Here is a 19,666-nt window from a genome sequence, read left to right as displayed (position 1 = left end):
AAAGTTTTTCGCCGATAAAGAAAAGAAAAACATTTCTTGATTTCAGCATATCGAAGCTACCAAAGACCGGAATTAGATGTTTCATTGTTTGTGTAAATTATATTTTGAAAGTTAAGAAACGTAAAATAATAATAAATAAAGATTGAACCAGAAAAGACTTGCTTTTGGTCTTGTGTGAAACGTTTCAGACAAATCATGAAACACCAACTAGAGAGATGAAACAGTTTCGTTGTTTGTCTCTCGCCAAACTATGAATTGATTCAGAGCCACTGTAGTTCGTGTTTATTGGACGAAGTTTCAAGATAGAAGCGACAGGTTAAACGTGTGGATTTGTTTGTTTGTTTTGAATCTCGCGCAAAGTTATACGAGGGCTATCTGCGCTAGCAGTCCCTAATTTAGCAGTGAAAATCTATAGGGAAGGCAGTTAGTCATCACTGCGTTTCGCAGTTTGAGCAAAATCGTTTGTACAAACACCGAAGTAAAATTTCATTTTGACCTTTGATACCTTTGATTTAACAAGTCGAGAAATGGTCATTTGTTTCGGTGAATGACCAATTCCTAAGATTTTAAAGTAACGTGTACATACAAAAATGTGTATACGTGTAACCTAAGCATGACTACTGAGTGAAGTTGTTCAGAAATAATAGTTTAACACATTATAAAAGAATAGATGAAGCGTGGTTCTAAAGCTGTCAGAATAGCACTACCGATTATGGTAGATGGCGCTTTAAAAATAAGTTTTAAAGTGTCACCTGCCATATTCGGTATATTAGTCTAAAACTTTGTTCAGTAATAATTTCTTCGCTTTGAATTTGTCATATGACTGCCTGATACCAAAATCATATTTTACAAGTTATAAAGTTTGTCGCGAGGTGGCGATACGTGCTACGAAGGCAACTCGGTTGTTTATCCTGTTGTTCGGAATGTGTATACGTTTTTTTATCAACAGTAGTGGTCATTACATTCATAAGTTAAAATGAAAAGGTTTTAATGGAAAAGGCACGATAACATTTCACTGTAAGAATATATAAAAGAAGTCTTAGAAGTCTTAAGTCCAGGTTTGTTAGAAACCGATCCGAAAACACACACACAGTTTCGCAGGTGCCAAACAACAACTTCTTCAATCGTCACAATATTTTATTGTAACTGTACAATAAATGTTCAATAACACGAACTTGTATTTAAAACTCTTATTTTATTGAACCTGGTATGGCCGGGTGGTTAGGTCGCTCGACTAATGACCTGAGTGTTGAGGGTTCGAATCCCTATCCCACGAAATATGATTACCCTTTCAACCGTGGGGTCGTTATAATGCTATGACCAATCCCACTATACGTTTGTAAAAAAAAAAGAAAAAAGGTAGCCCAAGAGTTGGCGGTGGGTGATGATGACTAGCTGCCTTCCCTGTAGTCTCACACTGCTAAACTATTTCTTCGGAGATACCTGAAGAAAGGCCCACCTTTCCAAATCGCTCGGGTTGTAGGGTTTTTATTTCATTTATTTTGTTGTTAATATTCTTGTTTGAAATTATTTCATTGTCGTTCCTGAGAAAGTTCTAGGTTACAAGTCTAAAGTTATGGAATTGACGCATTAGGTTTAAAAATACTTTGTAGTAAGTATTGTAATAATGTAAAACCAGTTCGACAAGTGGTTCTTTAAGCATAGTAAGTTAAAGTAGAACACGAATATGATATTAGGAGGTTTTTAAGTTTCAGTGAATAACCAAACACTATTGTTTAAAACAATATATATACGTAAATTATTGAATAAGTCTAAAAATTAGTTTTATCTTAAAGCTATTTTCAGATGTGAGAAAACTATGGTTATATGTGATGTAATTTCTATGTTGTGAAACAGGTACTTTTAGGTTAAGGATGAATTTACACAAGTTTCTTAAATATCCAAAAAACAACTATACCAACAAACATTTTAATGAAAAACAAACAACCATACCAACAAAAATTGTAATGAAAAACAAACAACAACTATACCAACAAACATTTTAATGAAAAACAAACAACCATACCAACAAAAATTGTAATGATAAACAAACAACCATACTACAACAAAAAAATTGTAATGAAAACAAACAACCATACCAACAAATATTTTAATGAAAACAAACAAACAACTATACCAACAAACATTTTAATGAAAAACAAACAACCAACTACCAACAAAACATTTTAATGAAAAACAAACAACTATACCAACAAACATTTTAATGAAAAAACAAACAACAACTATACCAACAAACATTTTAATGAAAAACAAACAACAACTATACCAACAAACATTTTAATGAAAAACAAACAACAACTATACCAACAAACATTGTAATGAAAACAAACAAAACCAACTTGTAATGACCAACATAACATTTTAATGAAAAAACAAACAACAACTATACCAACAAACATTTTCAATGAAAATTTTAAATATTCATCATGTCTTCTTTGGCGACTAGACGATGCGTTATATAAAACATAAAAATATTAATTTTAGTAAAAAAACAAATTTACTATAAAATGTTTGGCATCAGTTCAAGAAGAGAAAAGATAGACGGCAGTAGTAACAGATATTGTGTATAGTTTGAAGTTAGAACTGTGGGTGAGAAAGATAAAAAAGAAAAGAGTATAAGAGACATATATTTTGTAATAAGTTCAAAATGTTATAAGGAAATAAGTTGTTTTATATAATAATAGATAAACTTTAAGTAAATTAAAAGTATTAATTAAAGATGATCAAGGAATGTATTAGAACTACATTTGGTAAGCCTAAACTAATTTATTTCTGAATATATTTTAACGTATTTAATTTGTATAAAAATTATACTTTTGTTTATAGATATTGAAGAAATACGTATATAATTCAAGTTACGTACGTTTAGATTATCTGTAAAGTTACGTCCTCGAAGTGACCTTTGAACTCACGAAACCAGTGGAAGAGTTCAAAGATTGTATTGATTTGTTATGTGATATGTGAAGCCACACCCATGTAATTGTGAGACACTCAGTGTGTCTTTAGTTTAAAATGCACCTTGTACATGTTTATCCATACAAAACACAAGAGAATGCAGGTATAATTGGTAACGTGTACAACTGGTCACACTCAGCGTCTTAAACAGAGGCTATTTCCTGTTTAACTTTTGTTTTTAGTTCTTTACATTTAACTTAGTTAACAATAAACATAAAAGCGAAACTGTGGACTTTCAATACGTGCCACTATTTAATACAAACAATATGTAAATAATTCCTTAAACATCCTGTTCTACGATGGTTTTAATGATATCAGTATCGTTATCCTGTTCTATAAGGGTTAAAATGATGTCACAGTATCTTTCTCCTGTTACGTACACTTTTAAGATGCACGAGTTTATTGAACGTGTATTGTTCCATGATGGCATTCATTAGAAGGTACCGTGAAAGACAGTAACGAACGCTTATTGTCCAAAATCAGTCATTCAGATCGATCCTTTTCCAATTATCATATTATTTTCATTTATTTTACAACCTATGATGAAGATTGATACAATTCAACGAACTTGTGTTTAAAAGTGTCTAATTAAAAACAAAACAAAAACGTAAACACAAAAGTTTTAAAATTTAATGAAACTTAGTGTTCCAGTCCCAGCGAGTGGTTAGGGTACCGAACCCGCAGATCCATGGGTCCATGGCTCGTGTCTCGTTGCTATGAAATTGAGCTGCGCGCATTGGGATATAGGAAGCGTTACTAAAGTGACGGACAAACACCACTGTTTGACTGGAGTAGTCTAAGAGTTGGCGGTGGGTGCTGTGGACTATTTGCTTTCCCTCTAGTTTATCAGTTAAATGTCGAGTACTAAAAGTGCTGATAGCTCATGTCTGCTTTTAGGCGAATAATTAAAAGAAAACTGCTGAATAAATAATAATTATAAACAACTTCGGCAATAGGATTATTATAGTCGCGTGGTTTTCAGTAGTATTTGTTTATTTAGGTTGGTATGTCGCTATACCAACCGAAGAATCGAACGTGAAATGATCATTTATCTTTGTAATTCTACGTAGGCTGTGTTTCGATAAAGAATAGATAAATCCGTTTTTTTTCTGTGCGTACGGATTTAACTGAGAGGTTCATTCTCATTGAAATTATAGGTGACTTAACTTACAGCTAACTCACCAGAGGGCTAGGATTTCGGAAACATGACAGACAGACAGACACGACTCGCTTTTCCTGAAACATTAATTTTTCTGGTATCCGGACATTTTGAATGATGGATACAGTTACTTAAAGTGCAAGTAAATGGTAATAATAAATAATATTAGTTGAAGTAGATAAATAATATTATATTATTAATTCGTCCTCTAATTCTGGTTTGTAAACAACTCGTTTAAATTCCACAAAAACTATGCTTATCTAACGTGATCCGGTTCACACCATAACAGTTCTGAGAGGTTTGACGATATGGATAAACTATTCGATGCTTGTTCTGTAACAGTGGGTTTTCTCAGGGATATCCGATTTCTTGGATTTTCAGATCCCCACCACCAGGTAACCAATCGTGTTTATGAGGCATTTGTTTGTTTATTTTCGTCAACGTCTTCATCGGTCTAGGTCTTTTTCTCTGCCTTCTGAACTTCCAGACATTTTCCTCAAATCCGCTTAATTAATAGTTACAACCTTATTAACCTCACGAACTCGGCAAAAAACGTTCTTAATAAAATTTTCTTTTTATTCTCCAAAAATTAGATCCCTGTCACATTTTTTTTAAATAATGTTTAACCATTACTGCACGTATCATATCCTAGGTGGTATGACAAGCACTGGTACATGGCGAAAGGCCACGCCTGTACAAGATATCGCAGGTACAGTGTGGTTGACTTTGTACATCCTATTTTACATTCACTGACAAATTCTTAGAATTTCACAAAATCATGCCAATCAGTATGTCGCAAGTTGTGAAATCAACTAGTACTTTGTTGAAACGTGGTAAGCCTGATGCCAATGACTTGACAAAAGAACCACCAGAGGCTTAAAAGTGTCAGTAATGTGTGAAACTTTTCTCATTCTGTTTTCCCCACGTGTACTTCACGCTGTTCGTGTAGAATGTAAATAAACATCACCATAACAACAAGAAAGAACATTCTCAAGGAAATATAAAATTATACGTTTATTTCTTACCAAATTTCACGAATTCTGCAAATGTAGGGTTTTGCATATAGTTAACTGAGGACTGTTGATCGTAGCTGTGCGTATTATGATATATCTTTAGTGTTGAGTATTGTATTAAATAATACTTGTTATAAGACATTAGGCCTACTATGTTTTTAAATCCAACATTATCTAGTTTTTCGTGTGGGGCTGGATAATATACTACTAAAAGTGTAATAGACCTAATATTAAAGTTTTACAATATATATAAATTTTTATATAATCGTGTTTATTTTCCACCAATAAAATACCGATTTTTTCTTCCTTCTTTGTTTAAAACAAACTTTGATAATTAATATTTTAATTTCTTAACACCATTTAATTATACTCTAATGTTGGTTCATCGCATTGAGTGTTTTTCTTATAATTATTTTCGTAGGTTCGCTGATATTAAGGAAATTGAATATCTATAATTTCAAAACGTTCAGCTGTTAAAGATGTTAGGCCCTAGTAACGCAGTGGTGCGTCTGAAGGTTTATAACTTTAAAAACCGGGTTTCGATACCCGTGGTGGGCACAGCGTAGACACTACAATCTGTAGCTTTGTGTTTAACAGTAATAAAATCATTGCCGTAGGTGGACAAATGTTGCTTGTAACGCCACATCAACAATATTAATAACAATAGACCAACATTTTTTGTAACGTTGCATCAACAAACACTAGTAATAGTTGTTTTCAAATATATGTATTTGCTGAAAAATATTTTAAAAATATAGTTCAAGAAATTACATGATGCTGTTTCTTTGTAAGACGTACGATTATGTGAAAAGGTTCAATTAATTTATCATGTTAAAAAAAATGTATCAAATACAAAAACAAACATGAAAACATTATCATCCAACAGAAAACTTCTCAATGGTCAGGTTTGTGTTAGGAATTATGAGTCAGATTATGTTCGGTTGTCAGTCGGGTGGCATTTGTGGGCCAGAAATAAGTCTAGGTTCACTGACAATGATTATTGTTGTGGTAGAACTTGATACGTCGAAGAAAAGTCCTTCCTCCACGAGGAGATGTGGGTTGAAAGGATTTGTGTTGATAACACTAAGAGAGGGTTGATTGTAACTTTCAGGAATTGTGAGGTCACTGTTCTTTTTTGTGATGACGAGGAACCCACTCCAAGCAAAACTGTCTTCTCAAGACGGTTGGTATGGGTAATAAAACTTTTAATTAAAATAAAGTACAGAACAACGTTTCGACCTTCTAGGTCATCTTCAGGTTAACAAAGAGTGAATACCCAAACCAGCCGTCTTGAGAATACACTGTTATTTTTGTTTTATTATGTGTTACTTTAGAAGCTTTCGTGTCCAGTGAAATAACATTTCTTCCAAATGTTCATTATTGGAGAATGTCAGCTGTTACTGAAATGTCTTGTCATGAACTTCTACTGTTAATCCCACTTCCCAATAGTATAGCATTGTTTGCGGATTTAAACTGCTAATAGTTGGTTTTCGGTACTCGTGGTGTGGGTAGATCACTGATACCCCTATTGACATCACAAACAAAACCCTTATAAAAGTACATCTAGTTTAGACCTGTTTTCCTTTTGTCTTACAATAACTTAAGTAAATATTTTCTCATAAAATTCTCCCACTGGCTCAACGGTAAGTGTCTGAGCTTATGAAACTACAAATCAAGTTTTGATACCCGAGATGGGCACAGTACAAGTTGCCCTTTGTGTAGCTTTGTGCTTAATAACAAGCAACCTATTATACTTCAGCTACCGGGTTTGAAAATGCACAAAAACGTTATGCAGATACAAGAAACACGGAAAGTATCATTCTTTGGAAGTCTAAGGGAGGGTGTTTGGTTGTATGCTATGTTTTCTTTTTTGTTATCGCTGTTGTCATTATAGAATTAAAATGGACAAAGAAAAATGCTTTCAAGTATTCACTCTATCAGTGATATAGTGATGTGTGACTTGGATCAGGTATTCACTCTATCAGTGATATAGTGATGTGTGACTTGGATCAAGTATTCACTCTATCAGTGATATAGTGATGTGTGACTTGGATCAAGTATTCACTCTATCAGTGATATAGTGATGTGTGACTGGGATCAAGTATTCACTCTATCAGTGATATAGTGATGTGTGACTGGGATCAAGTATTCACTCTATCAGTGATATAGTGATGTGTGACTGGGATCAAGTATTCACTCTATCAGTGATATAGTGATGTGTGACTTGGATCAAGTATTCACTCTATCAGTGATATAGTGATGTGTGACTGGGATCAAGTATTCACTCTATCAGTGATATAGTGATGTGTGACTGGGATCAAGTATTCACTCTATCAGTGATATAGTGATGTGTGACTGGGATCAAGTATTCACTCTATCAGTGATATAGTGATGTGTGACTTGGATCAAGTATTCATTCTATCAGTGATATAGTGATGTGACTTGGATCAAGTATTCACTCTATCAGTGATATAGTGATGTGTGGCTTGGATCAAGTATTCACTCTATCAGTGATATAGTGATGTGTGACTTGGATCTCTGAATATGTTAGTTTTTCCTTCCAATATTTTTTATTTTTTAAACATTAGCTTTTTTATATGCAGTTGTTTCACTGTTTTTAGTCCTTTTCTCAATTGAAACTGGCAAAACAAAAAACATTTGTGACTTTAAGCCAGTAACGCCCTATTCGAACTCCTAGTTTTTGAATTGCGCCCTCCATCTGATTCCCTACAGTTTACTGGGGAATAAAACAGGGGAACATCAGTGTATCAGGGATTTACCCGGAAATGAATCATCACATATTTAGACTAATCCACGACTTTCGTTTAAGCTTAGCTTAATGTATTGTGATGGTATATCTGGACAATGTTTTTTCTCGGAAAAATTACATTTGAAAAAGGAAATAGACTTGAACCTTTACACGTGTCTTCACTTTAAAATGTAATAACATTTTGTAAAAACGTTGTACAGACAACCAAAGTATACTGTTTGTTTTAGCGTAAAGCTATCTGAGGAATCAAACCCCGAATTTTATTGTTATAACCCCTTAACAGGGACACCAAAATGTAGGCGTTAATTTTGTAATCTGGCAATCTTATCTTCAGTTTTGAACGCTGTTGAACCCAAGCTTTATTTGACCTCCCCCCCATAATATCTGAACTTAAATGGTCTGATGGTAGGGTCTGCGGATTGCGAGTTCGAATTCCCACACATTACTAGCTTTGGATACGTCATAATGTGATGGTCAATCAGATTTTTCATCATTAAAACAGTAGCCAAAGAATTGGCGGTGGTGGAGTTAATCAGCTACCTTCTCTGTAGTCCATCACTTCCAAATCAGGGATGGCTAGCGTAGATATTCCTGGGTATATTCAATAAAAAAAGGAATAATTATACTTGTAGAGTACAATTATTGTATCGGTTTAGACTGTTAAACCTGTAGAGTACGGTTGTTGTATCGGTTTAGACTGGTGTTAAACCTGTAGAAGACGGTTGTTGTATCGGTTTAGACTGGTGTTAAACCTGTAGAAGACGGTTGTTGTATCGGTTTAGACTGGTGTTAAACCTGTAGAAGACGGTTGTTGTATCGGTTTAGACTGGTGTTAAACCTGTAGAAGACGGTTGTTGTATCGGTTTAGACTGGTGTTAAACCTGTAGAAGACGGTTGTTGTATCGGTTTAGACTGGTGTTAAACCTGTAGAAGACGGTTGTTGTATCGGTTTAGACTGGTGTTAAACCTGTAGAAGACGGTTGTTGTATCGGTTTAGACTGGTGTTAAACGTTGTTGTATCGGTGAAGAGGACGGTTGTTGTATCAGTTCAGACTGGTGCTGCCCCCTTGCCTTTTTCCCACGTAGTAAAATCACAACACGAATGGTCTTATTATATGCAGGTTTTTATTAAAATTAAATAACTGTTTTAAAATCGCAAACCCCTTCCTAACAAGTACATATGAAAATATAAGAAATACATAAGTAGCTCGTTTGTTTATTTTATACGTTTTGGATGCGACTTCCTTCTTGACCTGGTCATTTTAGTTACACCAGTTACCTATGATATTTTCTGCGCATATTTGCCGTTCAAGTGTCGAGTATCGATTAGCTCACTATCATTTTGTCCGAAGGTGAAAGTGGACGTTAGTTATACGTCATATGTTTTGCGTAAATACCGTGGCAAGAGCTTTAACCGTAAGGCTTACCCTATCAAGGCTTTTCCCAAAACGTGGAGCCAGTGGTGGTTGAAACATATATCTCTATGACGTATGATGAAAGACGATGGGAAAGGGTTATAAAACCTGGTGAACAGGAAAACCGTCAGTGAGATTTAAGTAGTCCCACCGTTGAAATATTTCTAGTCCTTGTTCCAGTCAGATTGGGATCTCAGGTATGAAGGACATGAAAGGTTGCCATCAACTTGCTACTTACATGTACGTATTGAATGTTGTGTTCAAATAATTAACTTTATAGTTCAGTGTCTTCGATTAATGGTATTTGTGATAAAACTCGGATCTAGTAACATTTTACCTTAGTTTTTAATATCGTCTTCGTTATCATGATTTTGATAATAATGTTTTCATTGTTACGATTTGTTTATAATAATAATAATGTCTTCATTGTTACGATTCTTTTATAATAATAATAGTCTTCATTGTTACGATTTGTTTATAATAATAACGTTTTCGTTATCACGATATTTTAAGGTTCTGGTATGTTAATTTTTGGAATTATTGTTGTTAATTGTAGAAGAAATGTCAACTCTATTTAAGTCGAGGTGTATCAGATCTGATTTCTAAAATAGCAATTATTACCAAGATGAACTTATTTGTATTGAGTGTGGCTCCATCTGTCTTAGAATAAGGTAAGATTATGAATGATATTAGGTTTATTCAAGATTTTAATGTAATTAGGAAACAGTTACTTTTAGCATTTAGCATTGACAAGGAGAAATCGGCTTCATAACAAATAGTTTATGTAGCCGAGTGCTTAGCTTACTGAATTGTGGAAAAGACGACGGGTGTTTACGTCTAGTTACCACCCTTCCTCAAATCTCATTTTCACTTTCGAACTACAGAAGCATTATACAAATAACATTCAAATCACAAAGTTCCAGTTAAAAGTTACATTTCATTGCAGACGTGTAGACTGCAGTCAATCAGAGGAGTTAGGTTTTTAGTTTGTTGTGCTGCCCACAAATTCCTGCATACTTATTAATATTATTACTTCTTGATTTAGGACTATTCAAGATCCTGCTAGCCAAAGGTTAACTTGGAATAAACCACCCCTCAGTGTGTTGGTCATCAAGAAAGTGCAGGACACCTCAGTCATTCAACCTTTTATAGATTTGGTCAGCTGGCTGATCTATGTAAGTTGAGACCCTATATATTATAAAAACTGGAATCTAAGCATGATGATTGACATATACATACTGTTAAGCTGGTTACAAGCATAGATTTATGTGCAGTTTTTACAGTACGTCATTGTTTAACTGTTATGTAGGTATAAGAATGCACGTGCATTTGGTTAAATTACAAGAATATTATTACTTAATAGATTATATCCTGTGATATTAATTTCCTATAAAATTAAAACAAGTATTATTTTAGTTCATGTATTAACTATGCTCAATGAACATGTGTTTTGTAAAAGAGCCCAGTGGTACCATACGTATCTGGTAACTTTCATGTCATCTATTTTTCTTATTTACTACCTTTTAGCAAGTAAAAATTAAACTTGCAATATCAGTGTGATGACATGTGTATTAAATTATGCAATATATAACTCGACTTAATTTTGGGGTCCACATAGTACATTAACTGTTCATTGTTGAATGTTGTTGTTTTCATTAACTTCAGTATCAACCCCACCTCTTCATTTCACACCTATACAAAACAAAATATGTAAATTATACATTAAAAACTGTTTTCACAGCACAAAAGTGTTACCTCTGTTTTTATAGTTTAATTTCTGAATGTTCATTTGATGTTGGTGGTCGTGGTGAGAAACTTGGATCCACGACATTCATATTTTATGTTCTCGTAGGATAAGCAGATGGTTGTATCTGTGGAAGCATCAGTACTTGAAGATGTGCAACTAAGAAATAACACTTACTTTAGTCCTGTCAGAGATAAACTTTGCACCTTCAGAGAAGGTAAAGGGCATGCTTTACGTGTTTCTTTAGAACTGATGTTAACAATTTTAACTTGTTTATAATTTTAAACTAACTTATCATTTGTTTTCTTTTTTAGTTAAAACATTATTGCACATAAAAGATTACTTAAAACATTATTACGTGTAAAATACAATGTATTTTATTTTTTAAATTCTGATTATTTCCACTTTTGATATCTTTATAAATATGTGGTTGCTAGGAAGAAAATTAGATTAAAACTTTAGTTATTTTTATCATCTCATTTCCTCACTTTGGTTCTTTACCACTGGTTTGTGCTGTTGTTTAGATTTTATTTTTTATTAATTTTACTTTTTAATATGAATAACTTACATCTATTAGGACTCTTTGGATTAATTCCACACTAACAGTCAACTTCTTTAAAAGTATGATAACACCATCTGTGGTTTTTAAATTGTAATTTTTTTTAATTCCACAAAATTTATTCGTTTCCATTTATTTTAATCTTGTTTGTGTGTGTGTGTTGTTTTTTAACTTTCATAGGTCAAGAAGACCTCACAGATAAAATAGACTTTATAATTTGTCTTGGAGGAGATGGAACTCTTCTCTATGCCTCTTCACTGTTCCAGGTGGGTTTCGGAACAAGTGCAACTGCACCATATATTTTTATACTCAAATAAATAAAAAAAATCCTAACTGTGCAAATAAAATTGAGGTGATATTTGTTGTTATTAGACTTGGAATATTTACCCATCAAACAAATCTGTGTCAGAAATTTTAAGTTTTCATTTCTGATTCATGACTAACTGATGTTAATCTTTATTATCATGTGTAAAAAGTGTCCTGTATGTGAAATGTACATTTTCTCTTTTGATTAAACATTAACAAAAACTTGTTAAACAAACTGTCACACTAAAGAATATAAAGTAGCATTACATCAGTTAATCATTCAGTGTGTACAGATTACTTTATGAAACTATTTCAAGTTTTAATATGAATGTATAGCATTCTTTACCAGTGAGTGTTTCATCTTACTTCTGTTTTTGTTGACTCTAGCAAAGTGTCCCTCCAGTTATGGCTTTTCATATGGGTTCTCTAGGTTTCCTTGCACCGTTTGAGTTTTCCGACTTTCAGGAACAAGTTAGTAATGTTTTAGAAGGTGAGATACGTTATTATGAAGTTATATCACCTGTTCATTCATTTTCATGTGGATATTTAAACTCACATAGTGAAAGAAATAGTATGAATGTGTAGATAGAAGTCTATGAGGAAGCATCTCATTATTTTTACATTTTGATGTATGAACAAGAGCATTTCTACAATATATATAATTATAACTCTAGAAAGAATAAAAACAGATTATTATATGAGTCGATTCAAGAAACTTTTACTTCATTAAATTCTGCCTTGCTATAATCAGGAAATCTTCTCACTTGTATTTCAATTTGATACTAGAATTGAGTGTTTATTAGCAGGTTGGTTTATGTAGAGCTTTGTGTGTTTTTTTGCTGTTATCACTATCGTAATTTCAAATAATTTGTTGCATCAATCTAAACTGAGTCATTGTTTGTACAAGACCAGACTAATTCTATAATTTTTGCTTCGAAGGACACGCAGCCCTAACCCCACAGTAGCAGACTTGATGTATCATAGTGAGGAAGAACAGTGAACCATTGGACAAAAAACTGCATTCCAGTTTTTTGGTAAGAATGTTGTTTCTAGGAAAATAAACTAAAAGGAATTTTAATATGTAAACCATTTAGTTTTAATTGTTATTAACAATCTATAAACACTGAATATTTCAGATTGTTCTATTGGTTTTTAGTTATGCCATGGTCAGTGTTCACAGAGAAATGAAAAACACGTTGTTTTATGTATGAAGAAATACTAGTATGTAATTTTACAGATGAAAGTGATTTCTGATATTTGTTCTAGTTTCTTGTCAACCTGAAAGAATGTAAGATTTCGTTGGTTGTCTAAAACCAGAACATTGTCTACAACAATATAGTATTGTTTAAACCATCTTCAAGTTGGTGATTTTGTTTTATAAATTTATTGTTGAAAAATATTCCATGAATATTTATTCATTTTGGAGTCAAGTTAACTGAAAATTCTTACCTATTGAACAGAGTAATTATTGACAGTTTTTATAGATGTTTTAACAATAAAAAAATTTTTAAATTATCTTAGGTACTGAATGAGGTAGTAGTTGACAGAGGGCCATCTCCTTATCTGTCAAATATTGACTTGTTTCTGGATGGAAAACATATTACCACAGTTCAGGGTGATGGTAAGATGTGTTTTCTTTTTGCTTAGTTTATCTAATACTTATTTTAATGTACTTCAACTCATTAAGCAAGAGGTAAAACAGTTACTGAAAAGTACGATTCGATGTGAAACAAAATTTTCTACGTTTTCTTTGAGTATCCCATAAAATTTAGGTGTCACATTTCATAAAGATTGTGGTCCCCAAATGCAAGAATTTTGAAAATATTCAATGTGACATATTATTACATGTAGGTAGTAAACGTTAGAGTATAATTTAATCTATAAATCGTATGTTTCCTATTGTTTCAGATTTTGAAATTGGCAGATAAAACTGTTAATAATTAAACATTGTGCACAGTCTTCTTTTGTCATTGAGGAGACAGCATACAATAAACCAGTATTTAAAATGGTTAACACAATCAAATCCAGCAGTTAGATGATGTATTTCCAAGATCCTTTAGTGACATAATGTTTTTATTGTGGAGCTACAGTCTAAAAACGTGAATGGTGATATGTTTTGAAGGTTACGTGATGGCCCTCATTTCACAATTGAATAATTCAGTATGATTTTTATCATTGACTATTTTGTTGTGCATCAGAGAGTCTTTGGTACATAAAAATAATTCTATAAATAAAATTAGTTTTTAGTTGTATTTATTATGTTTTTATTAAACTGTCACTAGACTGCATTGCAGTAATAATAATAATTATCTAAGTAAGAAGATATATTTCTTCATTTTTTTTCCTCTTGGTTTCTTCCTATTCAGGATTAATAGTTTCCACACCTACTGGCAGTACAGCCTATGCCGTGGCTGCTGGTGCATCCATGATTCACCCTAGTGTACCAGCCATCATGGTTACTCCAATATGTCCACATTCCCTTTCATTCAGGCCTATTGTTGTACCTGCTGGAGTTGAATTAAAGGTATGATTGTAACAGTATGTCTTATTCAACCTAAACATAAATTGCTTCTAAAGTTGAATGGGAACATAATTTTTAATGTATCATGTAAAGAAATATTTGTTGTTATTCTGTGAAGTAGAGGAACTTTTAACAATCTTAAAGTTGTATCTTTTTAACTTTTATCATCTTTCTTGTTTTCAGTCTGATACTTTTCTTTACTTTCACCCTTCAATTATTATACTGTTCTTGTTACATTACACAGATAAACTTGGTATCATGTTTTATCTTGTATTTTCTTAATATGTGAATTTTGCCATCAATCAAAAATTGTTATGTTTTTGGTTTAAATACATTATAACCAATACATTTTTTTAGTTATATCAGGAATTGATGAATGTATGAGTTTGTTACAAACTTAAGATCGTGTGTTTAAAATGTTAAAACACTATTCTGATATTTAATGTAGATTACTCAGGGCTGTTATATAGATTATATTCAATTGTACATAATACAACTACAATAAAACATTATTGGTTTAGTGTTTAAAACGTATAATAGTTTATAACAGTAGACAGTAATGTAGTTTCTTGAACATCATACGTGACTCCTTGCAACACCACTGCAGATTATGGTCTCCCCTGAAGCAAGAAGTTCAGCGTGGATATCTTTTGATGGTCGCAACAGGCAACCTTTAGAGCATGGGGATAGGTAGGGATGAATGAAGTGAAACGTGTTTGTTTTTGCATGCAGCATGTGTATTAAAAACCTGTTCTCTCTCCCTTAATTTTTAAGATTATGGTGTCACCAGATGCTAGGAACACGGCATGGGTGTCATTTGATGGCCGACATCAGCAACAGTTGAAAATAGGCGATAGGTGTGTGTTGTTTTGTTTCAATTGTTACTTTTGTGTTTTGTATGTTGTTTTTTTTTCTTTAGTGTGATTAACATACAAGTCTAAATGTGCACTTGTTGTCCAACACTTTTCTTCACCTTGAATGTTTCAAACACATTGTAGAACTTGTATGTTTGTTTTAAGTTTGTTCTTACAAAGATGTAATAATTTGATTTTATGTTGTAAAGTTTTTTTTTTCATGCTAAATATTGTGAAAGAAATTGAAAGTTGCATTTATCAAATACAATTAACTCATTTGTTGTAGATTATTATTGATTACAAAAGTTGAATCTTAATGTTCCAACTGACATTCCTTTAGAAGGTTCTTAATGTTCCAACTGACATAGTTCCTCTAGAAGGTTTTTAACGTTCCAACCGGCACAGTTCCTCTGAGGTTTTTAACGTTCCAACCGACACAGTTCCTCTGAGGTTTTAACGTTCCAAGGTTCCTCTGAGGTTTTAACGTTCCAACCGGCACAGTTCCTCTATGAGGTTTTAACGTTCCAACCGGCACAGTTCCCTATGAGGTTCTATCCAACCGACACAGTTCCTCTATGAGGCGTTCCAACCGACACAGTTCCTCTATAAGGGTTTTAACGTTCCAACCGGCACAGTTCCTCTATAAGGGTTTTAACGTTCCAACCGGCACAGTTCCTCTATAAGGGTTTTAACGTTCCAACCGGCACAGTTCCTCTATGAGGTTCTTAACATTCCAACCGGCACAGTTCCTCTATGAGGTTTTTAACGTTCCAACCGGCACAGTTCCTCTATAAGGGTTTTAACGTTCCAACCGGTACAGTTCCTCTATGAGGTTCTTAACGTTCCAACCGGCACAGTTCCTCTATAAGGTTTTTAACGTTCCAACCGGCACAGTTCCTCTATAAGGTTCTTAACGTTCCAACCGGCACAGTTCCTCTAGAAGGTTCTTAACGTTCCAACCAATGTAACTGTTTTTGTTCATGAAAAATGGATGAATGCTTCAAATATTAACTTTATGTTTTTCATGTGAAACTTTCTGAACATACAGTATGTGCTACTTTTGGTTGGTAGTGCTGGTTCAAGTAAATCAACAGTGTTTTTGAATACCATAGATTCAACCATATGATCTTTACTTGCAATAATATTAACATATGAACCAGATGTCTTGATATTACAAATTTGGAGCAGGTGATTAAATTAACGTCATCTTTACAGTTAAAAAACAAGGTTATTTTACAATAAATCATGTTTTCCAGAAAAAAAAGTTCTTATAACCAAAATGTTGACATTGAATGATGAAGCCACCTCCAAGACTTCAATCATGTATTAACTTTTAGACAAATGTTATTGAATAAAATTGTTCACCATTTTTTAAAAATGTTTTAAATATTTTTTATTAAATGATATTAGTAAAAAAAATGTTTTCATTTCACCATTTTAAGTTCGAATACTTGTGTATATTTCTGTATCAACTGTTCTTTCTACCTCAAATATATAAGAAATATTAAGTTTGTCAGGATCCTGAATGTGGTTCACTTTGTATTTTTGTCTTCACTATTCTTTCATTAATTTTTTAAAGGATGTTTTTATAATCTTTCACATTAATTTCCTAATCTTTGTAATTGCAAGGAACAAAAAGGTTTAAATAAATTACCTATCTAAATTGTAGTTTTATTTCATATCATTGGCTGGTAAAACTAGCTTTTCTTTTTAAATAAAAAAACAAAACCTCAGAACAATGGAAAATTAAAGAAGATTCTAGAAGAATTTCTACTTGTTGGTTTTTCAATTCAAAACTTTTAATGAAGAAATGCTAATGTTGAGCTTATTATACAAAGAAAAAATTAACTGTTGTAGTTATAATAGATTTGTAAACAGAAAATAAAAGGGGAGCTAGCACTTGTTTCATTTCGGATTTTAAACTGTTGGAACAGCAGGTGTTGTTTCAATTTGAAATTTTTCCTAAAAACAGAATTTGCTAGACATTTACCAAACTACTTGTCATTATCACTTTACAAATGAGAATGTTCTCTTCTCTAGCCTGCGAGTGACCATGTCTATTTATCCACTACCATCCATCTGTGCCCATGACCAAATAACCGATTGGTTTGACAGCTTAGCCGAGTGTCTTCACTGGAACGTGCGTAAAAAACAACGCCAGTTTGATGAGTACTCTGACCTTATACACAGCTCCAGTAATGATACGATAGATTCCTTGGACAGATCAGATCAAATAGACAGTGAGGTAGGTAACAATGGGTGTTAAAATTTATGTCAACTAGAAACATTTGATCAACCTGTATTAGAAACATTTATATTAGGCTTAGCAGGAGCTCACTGTGAGTGTGACAGTCTTTAGGAATTCTACAGTGTGTGCTTTATCTTATCCTTTATGTCATCAGAAAGTTATATCTGATACTGAACATATATCTCTTTGTACAGGTCTAAATGTCTGGGGGAACAAATAGAATTTGTCACCACATCTCCTTTGGGACCATGTTAATATGATTTGTAACATTCGAGGAAACCAGCTTTGATAAAACAGGAAGCCCATGGGGGATAGTTATGGGAACATTGCATCTCTTAGGCACAAGCTTCCTTCTGCAAGAGGGTACAGCCATCTGCTGAGTTACTTCATATATCCTCAAAGTAACAGTTATGTTGAATTTTGTGATCAATTAAAACCGGAATCTCCAGACTCTGGTACTTATGTCATATATTTTGTAAAACTCTTTAAACGTTTGTGTGGAATTTGTAAACCTTTGTTTAAGTGTTTAGTTTGTTTGGTATCTAGTACGTCTATGAAAGGATGGTCATTATTAGTGTTTTGTTAACCAGACATTACAGAGATGCCCCCCTGTGATTCATAGACTTAAATAATGTGATATCTTAAACATTTAATGGAAATAGAACTGACACACCTACGTTCTTTTGTTTTTCTTAAATTCGTAAATATGTATATTTTTATTCAAAACAATGTGCTCACAATATTCCAGTAGATTTCATTAGATTTATTTTGCAGTTATAATCACCAATATTACTCAACTTCAACACCCCTCACCCTCTGCATGAACTAATCCACACATAAACTTTAAAAGGCTTTACATAATTCAAGCCCATTATATTAATTTTAAGTTTGCTAAACGTTTATATGGCTTATAAATGAATTCCAGCTTTTAAAGGTTTTTCTCCTGATAGTAATGTATTTATAAACATATGTTTATAGTCTATCCAGGGGTTGTATTTAGTGTTTCAGAAGAGGCTTTAAAAATGAACAAACTCATTTCTTAAATTTGTGGTGTGGTTTTTAAAACTATTAGTTATTGTTTATTTAAGAAGAAGAAACAGTAAATAAAAGATAAACATTTTCAGCTGTCTGTATATCTTTGTAAATTAAGATCATGTGGAATTTGATGGGGCCACTTAGTTTTGCAAAATTCGATACTACAAGTAAGAATGAAAGTTATTAAAAATCTCTAGAAATAATATAATTATATTACTTATACAAAAATAAATTAAGAGTATTTGTGACAAGAAATGATAAATTCAAATTGGGGGAGGTCGTATATGTTTAGATGTCTTTGCAAAACGGTAGAGTTTCGTAAATAATTATAGTAACTATGCCATGGGGGATTTCCTACAAGTGTAATATTTAACAAAAATAACAGAAATTACTGACATTTCAGTTGTAAGCTTTGTTTACAAACAGTTTGGTAGCATGGAATAACTCCATATGTTTACAGACCAGTAAAAGTGACTACTGAATTGCCCGTTATACATCAAAGAAAATATAGGATTTTGGTTCTTTCATCAGTGGTACCTAAGATGGCTACACTTAACAAACTATATTTGAAAGTGTGTGATATAAAGTAATTGTTTGGTTGTATAATTTTGGGAAGCTATTTGCATATTTTGTTTTATGTAGTTTCATCACGGTAGATGGCAGTGTAATCAAGAATAGCCTTTTGTACAATGGGTTCTACTATTACGTTTGGAAATGTACACTATAAACAAAGCTACATGTATAAAGCAGGAGATTGAATTTTTACATTGTTCTATATATAAACTGGTCTAGGAGTTGTTTTAAGTCTGTCATTAATCCATGTTTTGTGGTTTGTAAGTAAAGGGGTAAATAAACAAATGAACATGGTCTGTGCAACTCGATACAGTCTGCTTGTCCACTATCCTTTTTTCAATAACAAAGGATTGTGAACGTAATTGTTTTTAATTACTATTATTAAATATGTTGAGAAAGATTGAGTATAAGATTTCTATTATTTCAACAATTATTATTGTGAGAAAACTCTGGTTATGCTCAACCCCCCTTTTATCACAATACCAAATCCATA

At 32.7% G+C, this 19,666-nt stretch overlaps 1 pseudogene across 1 annotated transcript; it reads left to right on the top strand.

Moving 5' to 3' along the window:
* Positions 1-9,417: 9,417 nt before the first annotated feature.
* Positions 9,418-19,573, top strand: LOC143254077 (NAD kinase-like; annotated as a pseudogene). The gene is made up of 11 exons (XR_013029945.1): positions 9,418-9,573; positions 10,379-10,508; positions 11,186-11,294; positions 11,817-11,902; positions 12,330-12,432; positions 12,882-12,976; positions 13,464-13,563; positions 14,309-14,466; positions 15,238-15,320; positions 17,358-17,562; positions 17,760-19,573. The product of XR_013029945.1 is annotated as an NAD kinase-like (transcript).
* The last annotated feature ends 93 nt before the right edge of the window (positions 19,574-19,666 follow it).

Source organism: Tachypleus tridentatus, chromosome 6 (genome assembly GCF_004210375.1).
Source record: "Tachypleus tridentatus isolate NWPU-2018 chromosome 6, ASM421037v1, whole genome shotgun sequence".
Lineage (NCBI taxonomy): Eukaryota > Metazoa > Arthropoda > Merostomata > Xiphosura > Limulidae > Tachypleus > Tachypleus tridentatus.
Note: the sequence above shows the minus strand (reverse complement) of the source record. Positions and strands in the feature narration are given on the sequence as shown.